This window comes from Protopterus annectens, chromosome 3.part0 (assembly GCF_019279795.1).
Source record: "Protopterus annectens isolate FY-2018-M chromosome 3.part0, PAN1.0, whole genome shotgun sequence".
In the NCBI taxonomy this organism is placed as follows: domain Eukaryota; kingdom Metazoa; phylum Chordata; order Ceratodontiformes; family Protopteridae; genus Protopterus; species Protopterus annectens.
In genome coordinates, this window is record NC_056731.1 from 870,809,845 (window position 1) to 870,829,404 (window position 19,560).

Consider the following 19,560-nt stretch of genomic DNA (forward strand, 5'->3'; position numbering starts at 1 on the left):
ATAGGGGCACATTTTAAATATTGCTTTTATAAACTTAGAAAGTTGATAGAATAACAGGTTTTGCATTATCATTAATTTTCTGAAGGACATGAAGTTTGAAAATCAAATTTCTACTATTTACTGATGTCAGTCCTCAACAATTTGCCAGTAGACTACAATTTTATGAGAACCCGACCAAAAATATGAGTCAAACTACTGGACATTCTGTGAAAATCTGGACAGTTGACAGCTATATTGCCCTCATGACTATCCTTATTCTGCCCTTTCCCAACTCCTGGAACTCCACTCTACTGCAATTTAGCTGTCAGGAAATGATCTGCCTCAATACTGCCCTCTGTTGATTTGCATCATCACAACTTCTTATTCTGTATTACCTCTAATGAATCTGCTTGACTGTAAAGCTTGATGGTTTAATTAATCACATCACTGATCTTCATGTGTACCTTGATGTGCTCTTTTATTACCTGTGATATGTACACGTCTTTGACTAGGTTATACATAAAATCGTTTTGTGTGACCTTGTCAGATGTTTTTGAACTGTATGGTCTACTTTATAGTCTTCCAACTGTAAGCTTTGTGAAACTGTGCAACTATTGTTTTATAGCAAAATGCTTACCTCATGTTTGTACCTTAATTGTTTGTTATTCTGTTCAAGTAACATTAATCATTGGAGCATTAATGGTCAGTGACTTACAATAAATAAATTAATTAAATAAATGTATGTATAAGTGACTATAGCTGCATCAAAAAGTATATGCATGGGAGTAGAGACTCTAAGTGTTGCTTCTGAGCAGTGGTTTATAGGAAGTTAGAAATTCCATTTCTTCAGTGTTGGGTTTGAGGTACAGAATCCTTTCTCAACCTACAGTGCATGTATAGGCAAGAAGACATTTGTTTAATCGTTGTTGACTGGATAGTCCAAATAGGTCAATGTCCTTTTTTTTGGGAAACCTGAGGTGGTATTCCTGCTGATTAGGAAACATTTGCACATGATATTGGGGAACTTACCCTGCTCTTTTTTTTTGATAAGTGCCAAGGGATCCTATATATCCAACTAAGCTACCCCCGGCTCAAACAGGTGGAGCCTTGGTTTAATGTCTCATAATGTCTCATCTGAAGGAAGGTACACTCAGGAGTACAGCACTCCCCTTATGCCACACTGCAGTATCAGTATTGGAAAATTAACCCAAGTAGCTGCTGTGGGAATAGAACCCACGGCCATCTGATCTTCCAACACCAGACACAAGTATGCTACCTGTTGAGACACTCACGCTAGCATATACCCATATGCAAACATGATAAACACAAGAAAAAAGTACCTCTGGTAAAGACACAGTAAATATGATGCAGAAAAGGAAGAATGAACAATTCTAATGTGGAAATACTGCATCAAACACAGAAAAGCTGACTGAAAAGCAGAAAAGGTTTAGGAGGCCAGAGGGGGAAACTAAAGGATACTTATATGCCTAGGACTTAGTTCATGAGTGTAACAGAAAATCACATGGCAGTAAATAATATATATTATAGGCTTGATATGAGCTGTAATATCAATGCAGTTGAAGAGATGTATGTGCAGTTTTACATTCATATTGTTACGTATGTCTGTTCTAATGCAGTACCACTATAAATTTAACAAAGTGATCAGAGGCATTTTATCTTATTTTATGTATATTTGTTAACCGAGAAAGTGACTTTGTTCTTCCCAGGCTCTTTTCAGCAAGGGCCCAGTCAAAGCAAAGGTAAATGCAACATATGTATGGGCAATTTATTATCACCAATCAACCATCTTTTTTCTTGGAGGTGATAGGCAACTGGAGTACTTAGAGAGGAAGCACATACAATATGGGGAGAACAGACAAAACTCCATACTGACAATGTCCAGAGGTCAGGACTAAACCTTTGACCCTGGAGCTATGAGCCAGAAATCTAGCAATATGAACTTAACTTACCTCAGCAACTAGCAGCCGATCCAAATACAGGGCACCTTTCCTGTCACAACTGAAGCTGACTTGAAATACTACAACAAAACAGAGTTATCGATATAAGGCAGTTATAAAAAAGACACCAATAAAAAAGATGGCTGACTAAGTACACAAAGGACTTCTTAAAGTTATAAAACTACATTAACTATGCGCACCATATCTGCTCTACCAGTACTCAGAATTCTTCTTCCATTCTCTCTCTCTACCTTCTACTACACCTTACCTGTCTTCCCAACTTCTCTTATTCCCCACCCTTCCACATAACCTCTACTCACCCCAATAAAGAACCCTTCTACTCAGCCTACATTTCCCCTCACCTTTATCAATGCAATCACCCTCTCCTCTTTAACAGAAAGCTCCTTGTGACCTCAGATATCATCCCCACCTCTTATATTCTGCATCCCATATTGTTTCCTCCCTTCAACTCCCACTCTAGGGATTCTAAAGAACTTTTATCCCTCCTTCTTGACCTAATCTCTATCCTCCTTTCCAGAGCTATTCACCCTAACCCTGGCCCCCCTACAAACCATAATACCAACTCCATTCCAACACATTTACCTTCCCCCACAAGTCTCTCCTCTTTGCTACTATTAATGCCCAAAGCCTCTGCAATAAACTAACCAACTTTTATGCTTGTCTCTCCCATAACCACCCTGACATTCTATCTATCTCTGAAACTTGGGTCAAGCCATGCCTGAAACACTCTGAAATCACTCCCCCTAACTACAGAATTATTACAAATGACAGAACTCAAAAGAAAGGAGGTGGACATCCCTACTTTTTCCCCCTCTCTAACAGAGACACCATACACCAACCCTATATCTCAATTTGCTACAGCCCAATTAACCCTGGCACTTCTAAAGATTAACAACCACAAAAACATAGTCATAGCTGCTCTGTATATTCGACCCGGAAACAATATCCCCTTCTTGAAGATCTTCTAGCTTTGTTCTCAGCTAATATTAGTAATGAAGCAATTATCCTAGCAGATGTTAACATTAACTGGTCTTCTTTACACTCAACCTCCACCTCCCAGAGTATAAACTTATACTGTTTCTCTCAATTAATTAAATCTCCTACCAGACCTAACAAAACTAACTCGTCAGGCAATATCCTGGACGGGATATTGGTTTCCCATTCCAACAATATCTCTGACAGTGGGACCTTGCCTGATTCCCTTAGCGATCACCTTCTTGCCTTTGCACATCGGTCTCCTTACTCACTACACCTACAGCATAACTATATTTTCTTCTCGACAATGCTGTTACTTACTTTAGTTCTTCATTCATTAACATACTAAACAGCTTTGCTCCTCCTAGAACTAAAAGAGTGAAATCCAAAACTGCCCCATGGCTGTCCAAAGAAACAGTAACACTCATGCATACCTGTGATAAATCATGGAAACTCTACCAAAAATACAAAACACGCAACTCTCTTATCGAATATAAACAACTTTGTAATGCAGTTAAAAAATATATTGCTTCCGACCATAAATCATACTACTGTAAGCTTCAAAATAATCACAAATCCAACCCCAAGAAATTTTGAAGTAGCATCTCTGCCCTCTTTAGTCCCGGCAGAAAAGACAACCCTTGCCACGACCCTAGCGCTCCAGATCATACCATAGCCATCAAATTTAACTCCTTCTTCATTGACTCAATAGCCAAGCTCACCACATCTTTCCCTAAGAACCCATTAGCTCCTTCCACATCTCTCTCCTACAAATCCTCTCCTTCTACCATCAATACTACCCACCACCCTTCCTTTTCCCTTAAACCCATCCCTGTCAACACTATAAAAAAACTCCTCCAAAAATTAAAGTCATGCCGTAATGCCCCTGACAACTTACCATCCAACTTCCTCAAGTTAGCTGCACATGGCATAGTTTTTCCCATCTGTATTCTAATTAATTGTTCCATCCAAGAATCCTATGTACCCCTCCTGTGGAAAAAAGTCTTTCTCATTCCCTTACACATAGGAGGCAGCAACACTGATATTTCCAACTTCCGCCCTATAGCCATTCTCTCTCCTATCTCAAAAATACTTGAAAAATGTATTCAACTACAATATCTACCTTACCTTTTAGACAATCATCTCCTGACCCCAACACAACATGGTTTCAGACCCGGTCACAGTACCACCACAGTCCTCCTATCGTTCCGTGATAATATCAACCGCACCCATGACTCAAGTAATATTGTATCTACCTTTTCCTAGAACTATCCAAGGCTTTTGATACCATTTCCCATACCCTACTATTTCCAAGATCTCTCACCTTAATCTTTACTCTCCAGTCATCAATTGATTTTCCAGTTACCTCTCAAATAGACAACAGGCCGTTAAATGCTACTCAACGCCAGGAGTTTAAATCTCAAAATGCATGTGCTCGAAGCACTCCTCAGTATGGAGAACGTTGACATCTGTGCAGTAACTGAAACCTGGTTCAAGGCTCTACAGATCACCCCAGCACTACTGGGCTACAGCTCATACCACACATTTCGGCCACAGAACATGGACCGAAACACAAAAGGAGGGGATGTATCCATATTCATCAAGTATACCTACACCTCCAGGTTAGTGGTGCAGCATGATACCTCCGAGATCATCCATGTGCAACTAACATCAGGCAAATCTGCAATGCAAATTGTGGCCTGCTACAGATCACCCACCATGACCCAGGACCACCACTCTGCCTTTTTGGAGACACTGGAAAACATGAAGGTCCTACCAAACACCCTGATATTGGGTGATTTCAATTACCCTACCGTTAACTGGGAAAACTACTCAAGTACAAACTCCCAGGTCCAGCGCTTCCTGGAATTTATCAACTCAAATGCCCTGGATCAGCTGGTAAACTCCCCTACCAGAGGTGAAAACATATGGGACGCGTCATCACCAACATGGGCGACAGGTGTTCCACACCAGAGGTCAACCCATCACTGGTTAGATCAGACCATAAACTAATCACTCTGGATGTCCACACCCCACCACCACCCCCAACTAAGGAAACCACAGTAAAAACTTTTCTAAAGCAAACTTCACCTTACTTAAGACAGAGGTGGTACGTTTCACAGCCCCCACGCTAAAGGATAACACTGCCCAAGATTCACAAACCTTTACAAGTGCACTCTATGAGCACCTACAAGGATGCATGGATCATGCCATCCCTAGCAAAACCAAGACTCACTCCCCTAAGAGAAGGAAACCAGTCTGGTGGACCCTTGCCATAAACAGGCTATACAACAGAAGGAGGAAACTAGTTCAGAAAAAAAGCAAATCCCAAGAAGGAAAGACATCCCTGATCAGTATCAGTAAGAAACTAAGGTCCCTCATAAAATCCTCCAAGGCTAACTTCAAAAGAAAAATAGCCAAGGATTCAAAAAATAACCACAAAGCCTTCTTTAGCTATGTCAAGAATCTAAGTGGCAACTCCCAGATATGCTCTGAGCTAGTGCAAAATAGCACAAAATATACTGAACCCACTGATATTGCTACCATCATGACAGATAGATTCAGTGCAAACTTTACCCCCCTCTCACCCCCAAAAGAGCCCACAACAATACCAGAAAAGTGTAGTGTCCCAGAAATCACAGACTCACAGGTGAAAACAGCCCTTTCAAAAGCCAAACGCACAGCGTCAATGGGGCCAGATGGTGTCCCAGGCTGCATCTTGCACGAACTACAGAATGAACTAACCCCCCACCTAAACACACTGTTCAACCTCAGCCTCTCCACAGGCTACATGCCCATAGAGTGGCGCACAGCAACGGTTATTCCGCTCCACAAAGGAGGGGCCACAACTGACCCTAGTAACTATTGCCCTATAAGCCTGACTAGCCTGGTCTGCAAGGCTATGGGGCGCATCATCATTGAACTCATTAACAAAGACATTGGGAACCTCCAACACTTGATCTGACCCAGTTCGGCTTTGTTAAGGGCAGATCATGTCTACTAAACCAGGTTGACTTCTTCGAGACAGTCACCAAGGCCATAGATGAGGGGAAGGTAGTTCACACAGCCTACCTTGACCTCACCAAGGCTTTTGACACCATTCCCCACTCGGGAATTATAGAAAAACTCACCAGCCTGAACATAAACCTCTACGTCACAAGATGGGTTGCCAACTGGCTTACAGACAGAACTCACACGGTAAGAATAGCAGGCTCCAGGTCCGACTCTAAACCAGTCACAAGTGGTGTCCCACAAGGCTCGGTCCTGGGACCCCTACTGTTCGGCATATACTTCTCAGAAGTACAGGCAAACACAGGAGGACTATGGCTAACCAAGTTCACCGATGACTGCAAACTGGGAGCCATAATTGACTCACTGGCTGACACAGACATTCTCCAAAAGGGCCTTACTGAGACGGACGCCTGGTGTCAAAGTCATGGTCTCAAGCTAAATGACAAAAAATGCAGTCATCCCGTTTGGGAAAAACAAAACACCCATGAATTACCACATAGGTGGCAGCCCCCTTAATACAGAAGAGGTAATAAGAGATCTGGGGACCCGGGAAGATAGTAATCTCTCCTTTGACAATCATATTACCAAAGTAGTTAGGAAATCCTTCTATGTAGCCCATCTAATTACTAAAGGGTTCGCATCTAGAAATAAAGAGGTTATAGTGCCCTTCTACTCGTCACTCATCAGACCCATCATAGAGTACAATGCCCTGTTTGGGATGTACCTCACAAGACACTTCCAACAGCTGGAAAGACCACAAAAGTACCTCACCAAGAGGATTACTGGTCTCAAACATATGTCCTATGCAGCCCGACTGGAAAAACTCCAGCTGTACTCAGTGACATATCGCTTACTCAGAGGTAATCTCTGCCTGACTTACAAAGCCATGTCCAACTCAGAATTGATGGACATGCTCCACCTAAAGAAATCCAGGTCACTGCGAGCCACTCGCTCTAGTGAGATAAACCTCGCCACAACAATAAATAGAACATGTGGAGGGATAGATTCCAGTCACAGAGACTCCCCATGCTTTGGAACAAAATTCCTAACTACATTAGGCAGAGTCCCTCACTAACACTCTTCAAGAGAAACCTTGACGAGTGGATAGGTAACAGAAAATACACCCCTGGGATCACTTCATTGCTCTTCTTGACAGAGGCTCAGTTAATTAGTCAATGGGCCTGCCAAAGCTGACACACTCTGGCTAGGCTTATAAATGCCCTCAGGCAGATAGCCTAGTACCTACCTATGAACCTATGAACCTAAATGTACCTCTTCCTACCTTGGCACTCTGACAGGTGTCCCCCAAGTTTCTATCCTGGGCCCTTTACTATTTAACATCTTCATTAATGACTTCCATCATTGCATCCCAAATGCTAAACTCATCCAATACGCAGATGACTCTACCATCATCTGCTATGCTGAATCTCTCTCCAGACTCATGCAAGTAACTCAGGCCACTTTTAATAGCACTTAGGCTTGGATGCTAAACAATCACCTAGCTGTCAATGCATCTAAAACCAAAGTCATGATCTTTACCCTATCTAAAACATCAAAATAGACAAAAACTCCTTCTCTGTAATAAACCAAAATATGACTTCCATTGAAATAGTCCCCCACACTAAGCTTCTAGAAGTCCTTATTGACAAACAACCAAAGTTTAACATTCACCTTCAAACTAACATCAAGAAAACTCACCAGAAACTCAGAATGTGTGTATATATATCCACCACTAAGTAAAGTACTCACTAGCAGCCAGTCCACAATGAAGATAAAAAACAAGCAGTGCACCAAGGAAGAAGAAGGTAAAAACTCCAAACCACAGTATTCACTTCAAGGTTTATTCGAAGAGGATCCCAAAAGTTAGCGCTTTCACGTTGGTTCACAACACTTCATCAGACTTCAATAAAAAACTTGCCATTACTCCATATTTAAATAGTGCTTACAATTAAGCAATCAGATGGTATTCCAATTAAGCATTTAAAGACATACAAACACTCATATGCAATAGTACATTTTTTAAAAAAATTTTTTCATAATCAACAACATCCATAGGTTATAGAACATCTACATAAAAATAACCCATGACTAACATAAAACCCTAGAAGCCATGTATATATATATATATATAAAAAGAAAAATTATATATATATATATATATATATATATATATATATATATATATATATAAAAAACTAGGGACTTAAAAAATCTATGCATGTGTATATAACTCATAAGACACATTCTAAAATATTAAATCTATGTGTATATAGCTCCTATGTCATAGGGCCTGTATAATAGCAGTAGACCATAATTAATGACTATATGGTCTAGCTGCCAGGTGCGGTTTGAGTGACATCTTATCATTTAAGCCATATCCTATATATGCCTGTAGCCTAATGATCCATTTGTTTTCCAATTCCTCTGTGTGGTTTTTAATATTGCCTAACCTAGATGTTTTATTCACTAATTGTAACACCCTAAACTTAAAAACATGTTTAAGGCCATTTTCTACAGTGTGTTTTACAAGAGCATTATTCATATTCTCTTTATTAATGGCATATATGTGTTCTCTGATTCGTTCTCTCAGAGTTCTATTTGTCATACCAACATAGAAACTATTGCATAGTTCACATTGTGCTAAATAGATCAGATCACGAGACCTACAGTCTGCATAAAAATTAAATTTATACTCACGACCCGTAGTAGGATGTTTAAATCTGTTTTCTTTTGAAATATATGGGCACTGATTACAGGACCTACACGCAAAAGTCCCTATTCTCTGTGAGTGCATTTTCGTTGTCTTAGCATCCTCATAGCATAATATACGTTTCAGTGACTTCATATTTCTGTATGTTAAATATGGTCAGGGGTCTAATAAGTCTTTGATCTTTTCATCTACTTGTAGAATCTTCCAATTATTTTCAATGATCTTTTTTATCTGTGTATTTCTATTCGTGTATGGTATAACCAACTTATTCCTCTTAAATTTCTTGTTGTTAGCTCTCCCAATAACTGTGTCTCCAATCTGACTCTTTTTACCAATATTATGGTTGTTATGTCTTTGAAAGAACGGGGTTCCTTTACCATTCCTATGTGTCTTGCAAAAACCCAATGCTTCATTTATCTCTTTATTATTATAACCTCTGTCAATAAAGTTCTCTTTTAAAATTTCACTATGTTGTATATATTCATTCTCCTTTGTAGTCAGTCTAGAAACTCTATATGCTTGGCTCTTAATAATATTTGAATAGATGTGCTTGGGGTGCATACTATCTTGATGTAACAAGTTGTTTTTCCAACAAGTCTTCCTATACATACATGTATTAATACCATCAATATCGTTCTGAACCATAACATCTAAAAATTGTATATTAGTTTGTGAATAAGTATATTCAAAGAATAAAAAACTAGTTGTGCTATTAATGTATGTAATCAAATCCATAAGATCATGTTCTGTACTGTCCCATACAAAGAACACATCATCTACAAAACGTCCATAATATTTAATATGATCTTTAAATCTTAAGTTGTTTAACAAGTACGTGTTCTCCCAATACGCCATTACCAAGTTGGCATATGCATTGGCGCATGGTGTACCCATGGCTACGCCCTTGCCTTGTAGATAATATGTTCCCCATTAACATAACACATTATTTTCCAACATAGATTCAAGGATCAACATCAATTTTATAACTTGATTATTAGATATTCCATGTTCTAAAAGTAATAATCTTACATATTATATTCCCATATTATTGGGAATTGATGTAAAAAGTGATCTTACATCTAAAGACACTAAAAAATCTGTGTTCTTTATTAGTCTTTCATCATTAGATGTAGCTAAATGTTCAAGAAATTGTTGTGTGTCCCTTAATACTTGTTTAATATCGGCTAGTATGGGTTTAAACTGTTTATCTAAATATATAGACATGGGCTCAGTGAGCCAGCCCTTACTGGATACTATAGGTCTTAGAGGAGGATCAAGGGCATCCTTATGAATTTTAGGAAGACCTCTGAAGGTAGGAACTAATGGCTTATCAACCAAAAAGTAATTATACAATGTCATATCAATAATATTACCTAACAACAAGTCATAAAGATTACTATGAACATTTTTTATTAACTTATTCAAGGCTGTACCATTAAGCATATTATATGTTTCCTTATCTGCTAACATAGACTCAATTTTATATATGTATACATCTCTGTCCATGACAATAATTGCCCCACCTTTATCAGCCTGTCTGATTATTATATTTGTATTGTTTTGCAAACTCGATAATGCTTCATGCTCATTTTTACTCATATTGTAAAAATCTGGTTTAACATCATGTTGATTATAAAGTTTAAACAAGTCATCTTCACAGGACCTCTCAAACGCCTCCAAAACAGAGTGTGATGGTGGTATAAAAGTTGATGGTTTCTTAAACGGACAAGAGTCTCCAATGTCATCACCAAATAACAACTTTAGTGAAATATTTCTAGTGAATAACTTAATATCTAAGATAATGTCAGTAATATCAGTGTAGCAAGAGGGTATAAAATTCAACCCTTTGCTGAGAACTCGTAGTTCAAAATCAGTTAATTCATAACCTTGAGATATTGTAGACTAGGTCGTATTTATGGGTCGCAGAGTTTTTTTCTGTTGTTGAAATGTCTCCTCTATGTATTTTCTCTTCCTCGTTTGGTTGTATGGCAACCATGTTTTCATTTCTTGTTGTAAGATAGGTAGAGGAAAAAACAGTGAACTGTTGGATTCCAAGGGGGCAGAAACCTCAGATGGAATCAAAGTTGTAGTAGCTACAGTAGCTGAAGCTCGTTTACTGTTTATATCATTCTCCGGTTTTATATCTGCAGAGTTTAAAGAAGGTAACGGTGATAGCAGAGTAATCTCATCTAGCTGTTCAGAATGTACTATCACGTTAGATGTCAAAAGTTTAGCAGGACGCTCCACAGTATGTGTGTGTGTTATTGTAGATATCTCACGTCGAGTAGACGCATCAGTTGACGTAGGTCGTACGTTGGAGGTGGATTCATTTGCTGACGTCATGGAAGCAGTAGTAGCTAGTATACGTGAAGTATCACGTTTACTATTGGCATTCAACATATCAGTAGTAGAAATAGGTTTGTTGGAATCTCTAACGAATTTGTCTCTCGGCCAAGAGAAGACATTACCGTTTTGAAAACTCAGAATGCTTTATCGTCACAATTACTATCTCACCTCTTCAACTAAGCTTACCCTCTCTACCACTTACCTTCTCCCCTCTCTCATGTATGGGGAACCCATCCTTACCAATCTTCAAGCCATCCTCAAAGCTAAACTGGCCTTCTGCTAAAATAAAATCTCCACGTATGCTACCAGCTCCAAATCCTCCTCTCACCACTGCGACTCCTTACACTCCTTGAACTGGCTGGAGCTCACCAACTATCTCTCTTACATTCAACTCTCTACTGTCCCTAAACTCATCTTTAAGCCTTCTCAACGTCTCTCCCTTTCCTCCACCCTTACCATGCACCTTCCTGACCGATCTCTCAGATCTAATAATTAAAACCTCCTTGAAGTGTACAAACCATTACATACTCCTGGCCAACTTCTATTGTAATTTTCCCCAGCATGAAAATGGAACTCACTTCCTCCCCATATTCGAACTATGCAGAACCTCTCCACTTTTAAGACTTCACTCCATTCCTATCTCACTTCTACTTGGGAGTACTCCTGCTCCCACCCCTCCTAATCTCCACCCTCTACTCCCACCTCCCTCAACCTTATCTTCTCTAAACTCTACTGAACACTACCCATCCTGTTCTTCCTCCTTCGTCTTTCTCTTATAACTTGCTGCTCCCTCTTTCACTTTAAATATTATAGGCATTTTGCTTCCTACATAAAACAGAATGCCTACTATCTCATGATGGTTCAAAATCTATAGCTATGTCATACTATACAAATCCAATCGCTACTTCTGTAACTGTTTGAATAGATTTCTATTAATTTTATGCAGTGCAAAATTTTGTAATTACTTCTGTTGATTTTTACTGTTGCAATATCCTGTATTAATTTTGTATTAATTGTTGCTAATTTTGTTTTGTATGTATGTACATGGAGCTCTTCTCCCCGGGCCTCCATTGAAACAGGGCTCATCTCAGCCCACTGGAAATTCTCAGTTAACAAACTGCAAATAAAATAAATAATAAATAAATAATACAGTGGCCACAGCAATGATTCACTCAGTAAACATTTCACTGTTTCAGAATTAGAAAGCAAGTTGTGCTCAATGCCACAGTTTACAGCTGGAGATTAAAACTATAGATGTGTCCAACCTGCGGCCCGCGGGCCGCATGCGGCCCTCAGAGCTCTTCCATGCGGCCCTCAACCTCTAACTGCAACATCGATATACGCATGCCCCAAAACACTTTTTTTTGTTTTGTGTTTTTCGCTCCTGTGACCTGTAATGCTAATGTTGGTGTGTGCATGTGCCAAAGCACCCTTCTAGTTTTGTTTTTGAGCCAAAAAAGGGTCCGTGTGTTTACGCCATTATTTTGCACCGAACAATCAGTGTGTGTGTGTGTGTGTGTGTGTGTGTGTGTGTGTGTGTGTGTGTGTGTGTGTGTGTGTGTGTGTGTGTGTGTGTGTGTGTGTGTGTGTGTGTGTGTGTGTGTGTGTGTGTGTGTGTGTGTGTGTGCGTGTGTGTGTGTGTTCTCCCTGAAGAGGGACTCATGTATGGATTTGCCGCTGTTGCCTTTGAAAGAGACAGCAATTACCTGTGTTAATAGATAAGTACGGAGTGAGTGAGTGCATGCATGAAAGCAGAATTGTGTGCGTGAAAGTAGAAGAAGAGTATGTGTGTGTGTGTATGTGTGTATATGTGTGCATGACAGAGAGATAGATGCATGCACAAAGAGGCTAACAATGATCAGTCTACCTACTGAACACAAACAGTTAGCTCACAAATACATCATACATTAAGAGTACACTTTCATTAAATTGCGGCTTTCCTGACAGGGAGAGTGTTGTATTGAACATTAACTCATACCTCTTAACTGTATGGATTTTCAAAGAATGTCTGGATTTTTGCCTCATCTTCCAATTTGTGTCTTTTGCTTAGGAAATAAAAGTAGTCATCCAAGGTAATGCAGTTCCAGGGAGTAAGAATGAGACAGCAGCCTAGGGTTAATGGGTCAGTAGTGGACTGACTATGTGGGTCTGTAGTATATAAAATTGTATTGTTTTTTCAGACAAACAAAAAAAGCACCTAGTACTGTTTTTTCATTGGTGGGTTCTAAGCAGTGATAGATTGAACAACAGTAAGCATAGCTTTGGCGGATCATCAATACTGGCAAATCAAGTTGGCACAATGTCATTTTTTAAATGTTGGGGATTTATGTGTTTGCTTATGTGTTGGGAGTGCTGCAACAGCAGACGATTATTAAAGACAGAGACTTACGGACTGTGGAGAATATGTTTCTTTGTTTCAAAACCTAATACTTGGGTACGCATACCAGAAGTAGATTTTTTAAGACATAGCTTCTTGCCATTTACAGTGGATGGATATTTACATTTAATGGACAATGTATTAGTGTGGGCCTGTGGGGTTCTGAATGATGCTAAGTCTACCACTGCCAATGTCTTGTAAAGTGACCTGGAAATGGATATTGGGATGTTACTGAAAAAATATAGTAAGTGGGCTTAGAAATATAGTTTAATTAAACAAAGTGTACTTTCAATTTACAGGCTATAATTTAATTTCTTTCAGGTAGTCCAGATACTGGTAGATTGTATACCATTAGACTTAATTAGGGAGAGCTGTCATTCTGGAGAAACAAGCAGCCCTAGTTTCAGTGAAAGCTCTGTGGTTGCTTGCAGGTAGGAAGTTGCAGGATGCTGATACAATGTGTTTAATTTATTATTTTTAATGCATTTGTCATTTCAAAGCATGGTTTTCTTTGATGCAAAACAAGGCAGGACTGAATGAATCCATATAATGTTTAACTGACAATAATGGGATAGAAAGATTATACGTGATGTATAATGTTTGCAGCTACAGTTGTTTCAATGGTGTCTGTGATGCATAACTATTTTTGGGCCTGTGTCCTACTTTTATTTTTCACTTTGTCCAGATTTCTTGCTCTAAGGTTGAGAGGTATGGTTCCATACTAAATCAGAAGTTGTATTTACCTTGGAAGACTTTTCGGCATAATTATGAAAAACAGAGCCTTTTTAATATCTCTGCTTATTTCCAATATAAACTGCTATATAACCTTGCAGATAACCTTCTTATTAAGCTACTTTACTTCTTTTGGAATTGACAGGTATGATTCATCTGTTCGGACATAAGCATAGAGTGCTAATGTGACTTTGATTTCTTGCAGCAGTCTGTGGTTTACATAATCACAATAACTTTTCTGTGTTTCTGGGTGTGTAATCAGTTTAACAGTTTTAAAGATGTTTTCCAAAAATAAATAAATAAATAATCCTCTCGAGACTTTGAACTATTGACAAAGTCTGGGAATTTGTTTTTTTCAAAAGCGAAGGTCAGCATTACAGCTCAGTAAACTGTCAGTCTGTGAGTAACTTCTGCACAAATTAAAATGTCTGAATGTCAAATGGCTTTAGATTGGAGGGAAGTTTATTTTTATTTATTTTATTTTATTTTACATTTGTTTACTGGGAAAGTCCGACTGGACACAGGTCCATTTTCAGTGGAGGCCCGGGGAGAAAAGCTCCAAAAATAACACAAAACAATATAATACAATACATGAGAGAGAGAGAGAGAGAGAGAGACAGCAAATTATGGATGTAGTACTCATACAATATGGCAGAAATTACATCCCGTAACAGTGAGAATCATTGAGGCACAGAATAAACTTAAAAACATTTTTTTTTACAGTTATAATTACAGCAAGGTAAATATCAATGAGTTATGTTTTTAGGAGAAAGCTGTTTGTACATAGCTGAAGCTCTGAAACAATCTTTTGGTATGGATTAACCTGGGGATTGACACAAGTTATATGTTTACACCAGTAAGTAGCATTATAGTTTATGGTTTTCTTATTGATTTACTTTTTGCCGAGCAGTTGTTTGTTGATTTATTGATGGCCCTTTTTGTGGTTGGAAATTACATGGATGAATCCATCTCTATTATGATTTTTTTTTCAGATATTTTGGCTTCCAGACAATTTCATTCAGTGAGTTGGTGTCATGTGATTAATGAGGTTGCCTATTTTAAAAGTAGGGGCTTGTGTGTGTGTGTGTGTGTGTGTGTGTGTGTGTGTGTGTGTGTGTGTGTGTGTGTGTGTGTGTGTGTGTGTGTGTGTGTTTGTGTGTGTGTAAGAAAGAGAGAGATTTAATATGTATACTGAATATAATTTTGCAAATGGAATTCTTAGTTAAACATGCCCCTCTTCTTGGGCAACTAGACTTGAGTAACCAATATTAGATCTTAGCCATCCAGCTGGGAAAGGTTAGTATGTGGATTTTCCATCTGGTTTGATAAAGGCTATGCTACTTACCCAAGGACTACATTTATGGTTATCCATCCAGCCATTGTGTTGCTGAACTATATTGTTTGATAATGAGAGGAGCTTTTTACAGAAGGTAAAGGTTTTTGTGTCAAGAACCTGTCCATAAAAAGTGGCTTGCTTATGTTGCAGTGAAGGCTGTGGTCTTTGTAGTGAGCGTTTTAAGTATAACCAGTATTTCTGAGGTAGAGGACATCTCTTAAGGCAGGATCTTTCTTAGCCTGGAAAGCAAGCCAATGTTGAAATTTATAGGGGCCAGTGAGAGACAGAGAAAAGCAAAAAGCTTTTTAGTCTGTTTGGATAAGTAAGTGAACTTAGTCCTTTGACCTTTTTTGTCAGAAATGGTTGTAGTCTTTCTTTTGGCAGGGTGTTTTGCTGAGGCACATGCCAAAAGGGGCATTGCACTCAATAATGGCTCTTGTAAAGGAAGAATACAGGGATGTTATGACCTCCTTGTCCCTGGATGAGATACTCTTGCTAATGAAGTGGGCATGTAAAAAAGCTTTCTTTACAACGGAGACAATGTGGTGGTCAAAAGTCAGGTTTCTATCAACCTGGGTGCCCAAGCACCATATGACTGATTGCGTGCTTACAACATTGTTATTAATGTGATCATTTGTGGGGACATTACTCTCCTCAAAGGGGATGATGATGCATTTTTTGGCATTTAGCTTGAGGCCATATTTCTGGCACCAGTTATTTGTTTGGGTGAGACCCTCTTGTAGCTTATTCAGAATTGTTTTATTAAGTCAGTAATGTGAATTCTTTACTTTACTGCAAATTTGTTGGGTTATTTTTGTGGATTACAGTATTGTACAACTGCTGATGTTGACATTTTAAATAGTTGGACTGCTGGAATGGTTTTCCCAGTGAGAAATGCTAGTGCTGTAGTGAATATCTGTTTATTGTAAATATATATATATATATATATATATATATATATATATATATATATATATAGATAGATAGATATATTAACTAAGATGTTAGAGTTAACAGATTAGAGAATTAGAATTAGAATGATAATTAGAATTTTAAGGCAAATATTAGGCATTTATTACATTTATTCATTGTTCAAATGCACCTACCAGTACAGCCAGGAGGTCGACTGTGGTCTTCCGGAGCAACAAAAGAGTTAACTATATGATATATTTTATATGCGGCCCCAAGACCATTTCTGTTCACTCAATGTGGCCCCAGCAAGCCAAAAGGTTGGACACCCCTATTATTGTTTTTGGTGAACTTGGATGCTGAGCCATGTGTTTTGACAACTTAAATATTTATTAGACATTTCCCTGATCAAATACTGAAATATTCTCACTGTTGTGATCTGAACTACTCTTAACAGCTGAATATGGCATATAAGTTTGAGGTGCTAATTATCTAAGCATTTATCACAGTATCACAGTATAAATTGAAAAATTCTGGATTTCCACAATGCACAGAATTTTTTTTACATGTAGCAAAGGGCCTAAATGTTGTTCTTATTATTGAAATTACTGTTTTACTTATACACATAATTTTCTGAAATGTTGTGCTTGGTACTGAAATTATTGTTTTAATTATGCACTATGCAATATAGAATTGCTATTCAGGTAAAGAAACATTTGAGCTCCACTGAGACTTCAAAATAAGCTGCATAGTACAGTGCATTCATGGTTGCAAACAGTCTGACCTTATCTTTGAGCATTATAAAAATAACTGGTATTGAAACTCATGCTTACATTTAACATGGTTTTGCTTTTTGCTGATTTTATGTGCCACTGACATTAATGTAGCCCTGGGAGTTTATTTATGCTTTCAAGAGGTGCAATGGAAGTTTTCCTGATGCTTGGGATATGTGAAAGGTTATATAACACACATTCCTTACTTCTCATAGGAACACTAATGAGTGATGTGGATCTACATATGTGCTGATATATTTACAGTTAGTTTGATAAAAATAAGCTACTACCCAGAAAACATCAACTGTGTACAATAAGGGAATCTCATATAATTTAATAATCATGAGGGTTTATTTTTGTAAAAATATTTCAGCCAAGCTGTGAAGTATAACATCAATGCTTAGCAACTATTAATAATAACAGCTGAAACTTGATCTCATCCTAATCCTGTTTTCTGCTCTTAAAGGGTTCTCTGTATCTGTGGGCTAAAGCAAGTTATGAGTCAGGGCACGTGTCTTGCTTGCCTTATTTTAAGAGATTTTCAAATTAGAACTTCCAGGATGTCATAAATACAAGACTAAAGAATCTGAATAGTAGACACTAAAATTTATGAATTATGTTATAATTCAGGGTACTTTTCTCACCTGATTTACAAGGTGTTCCTAAAGTAGAACACAGAGGAGAACATAAGTGGAAGGCCACAAATTAGAACCCACATAAAGACACAAGTGTAAGACCACAAAAGTAAAGATAGTGGAACCCTCCATTTTATGACAGACCGTTCATGACAGAGGGATTAAAATAAATACAATGCACTGGAGAAGGTAATGACAATTTACTCCAGTATGTTTGCCAAGAAAACCCCATGGACAAAAGTGACATGTTGAAATGACACTGGAAGATAAGAACCTCAGTATTAAATGTATCCAGCATGCTGCTGTGGAAATGTGAAAATGCTGAAAATATGGAAAGTGCATAAATACAGTTGCAAGTATAGAAAACTTCTGGAAGAACCTCATGTTGATCAGAAATGAACTCAGGAGTGGTTAAGGACAGGCTAATTCAAACCAAGAGATGAAAGGTTAATATTGGCGGGCCAAAACAGTGGACTACATACGCACTAATTTACAATGTCCATTGAACATGTGGGAGAAACAGATAAATGTAGGTTTTGTAAAACTGAATTGGAAACAGTTGCACACCTCATTACTGGTTGTGATATAGTAATGGCAGAAGGACTGTATACTGAAAGGCATAATAATGTGGCAAGTTTGTTGCACTGGGGATTGTGCAAACATTATCATACTGAAGTGGCTGAAAAACACCAGAAACATGAGGCACAAAGCATCATAAAAAATGATGAAGTTCACATCACATGTGATCACCCATTACCAACAGTTCGAAAGATAGATGCTAGAAAATCGGATATAGTGGTCCATGAAAAGAAGACAAAAGTAGCATTAATCAATGAAATCAACACACCCACTGACTACAGTGTCTTGTGTACAGAGAGACACGAAGTCATAAAATATCAGGATCTGAAGGCAGAAATGAGAGCAATGTGGAAGAAAGATACCCAGACAGTTCCAATAGTAGTAGGAACAGTGGGTCTTATAAAAAAAACCTACAATCATATTTAGATATTTTACCGATACATGTAACCCTGTATGTATTGCAGAAGGAGTCATTACTGGGCACATTGTGGGTGCTGCGAAGAGCACTTCTGGCTGACATCAAAGATTGAAACAATACTACTTTCATGACCTTTAAATGGGGTCCATTCCTGTCATGGTATTACAAACCCAAAAAACTTGGGAGAAATTAAAAACTGGGAAAGATTAGAGCACAAGTATGAGTGGTTCTAGAGGTTATGACAAAGATGGATCGAAGCAGAGAGGATGTTCATTTGCTGAGCAGCTCAGAGGGAAAAGGAAAGTCCAGTGCTAGGAAGAACTATATATGACTGTAGCTTGCAGTGTAAAAACTATGAACCAACGTAAACTTGAAGTAGTTAAGGATGAGATAATAAGAATAAATATTGACATCTTTGGAATTAATGAACTAAAATGGGATAATTTTACATAGGATAATCACCAGATGTTCCGCTGAGGAAAAAAAGCTTGAGGAAGAAATGGAGCATCCTCCATAGTTAATAAAAGCATGTCAAAGTCAGTGTTTGATTACAACCTCCCAAAATCATAAAATGACCTCAATCAGACTCCAAGGCACATTATTCAGTATTATAGTGACATAAATTTATGCTCAAACTGCAGAAGCCAGAGAGGAAAAAGTTGACTAGTTTTCTGAGCTTGTGAGGATCTGAAGCATATTCTGGATACACACACACACACACACACACACACACACACACACACACACACACACACACACAAAAAAAAAACAAAACAAATACAATCACGATCAGAATGCTA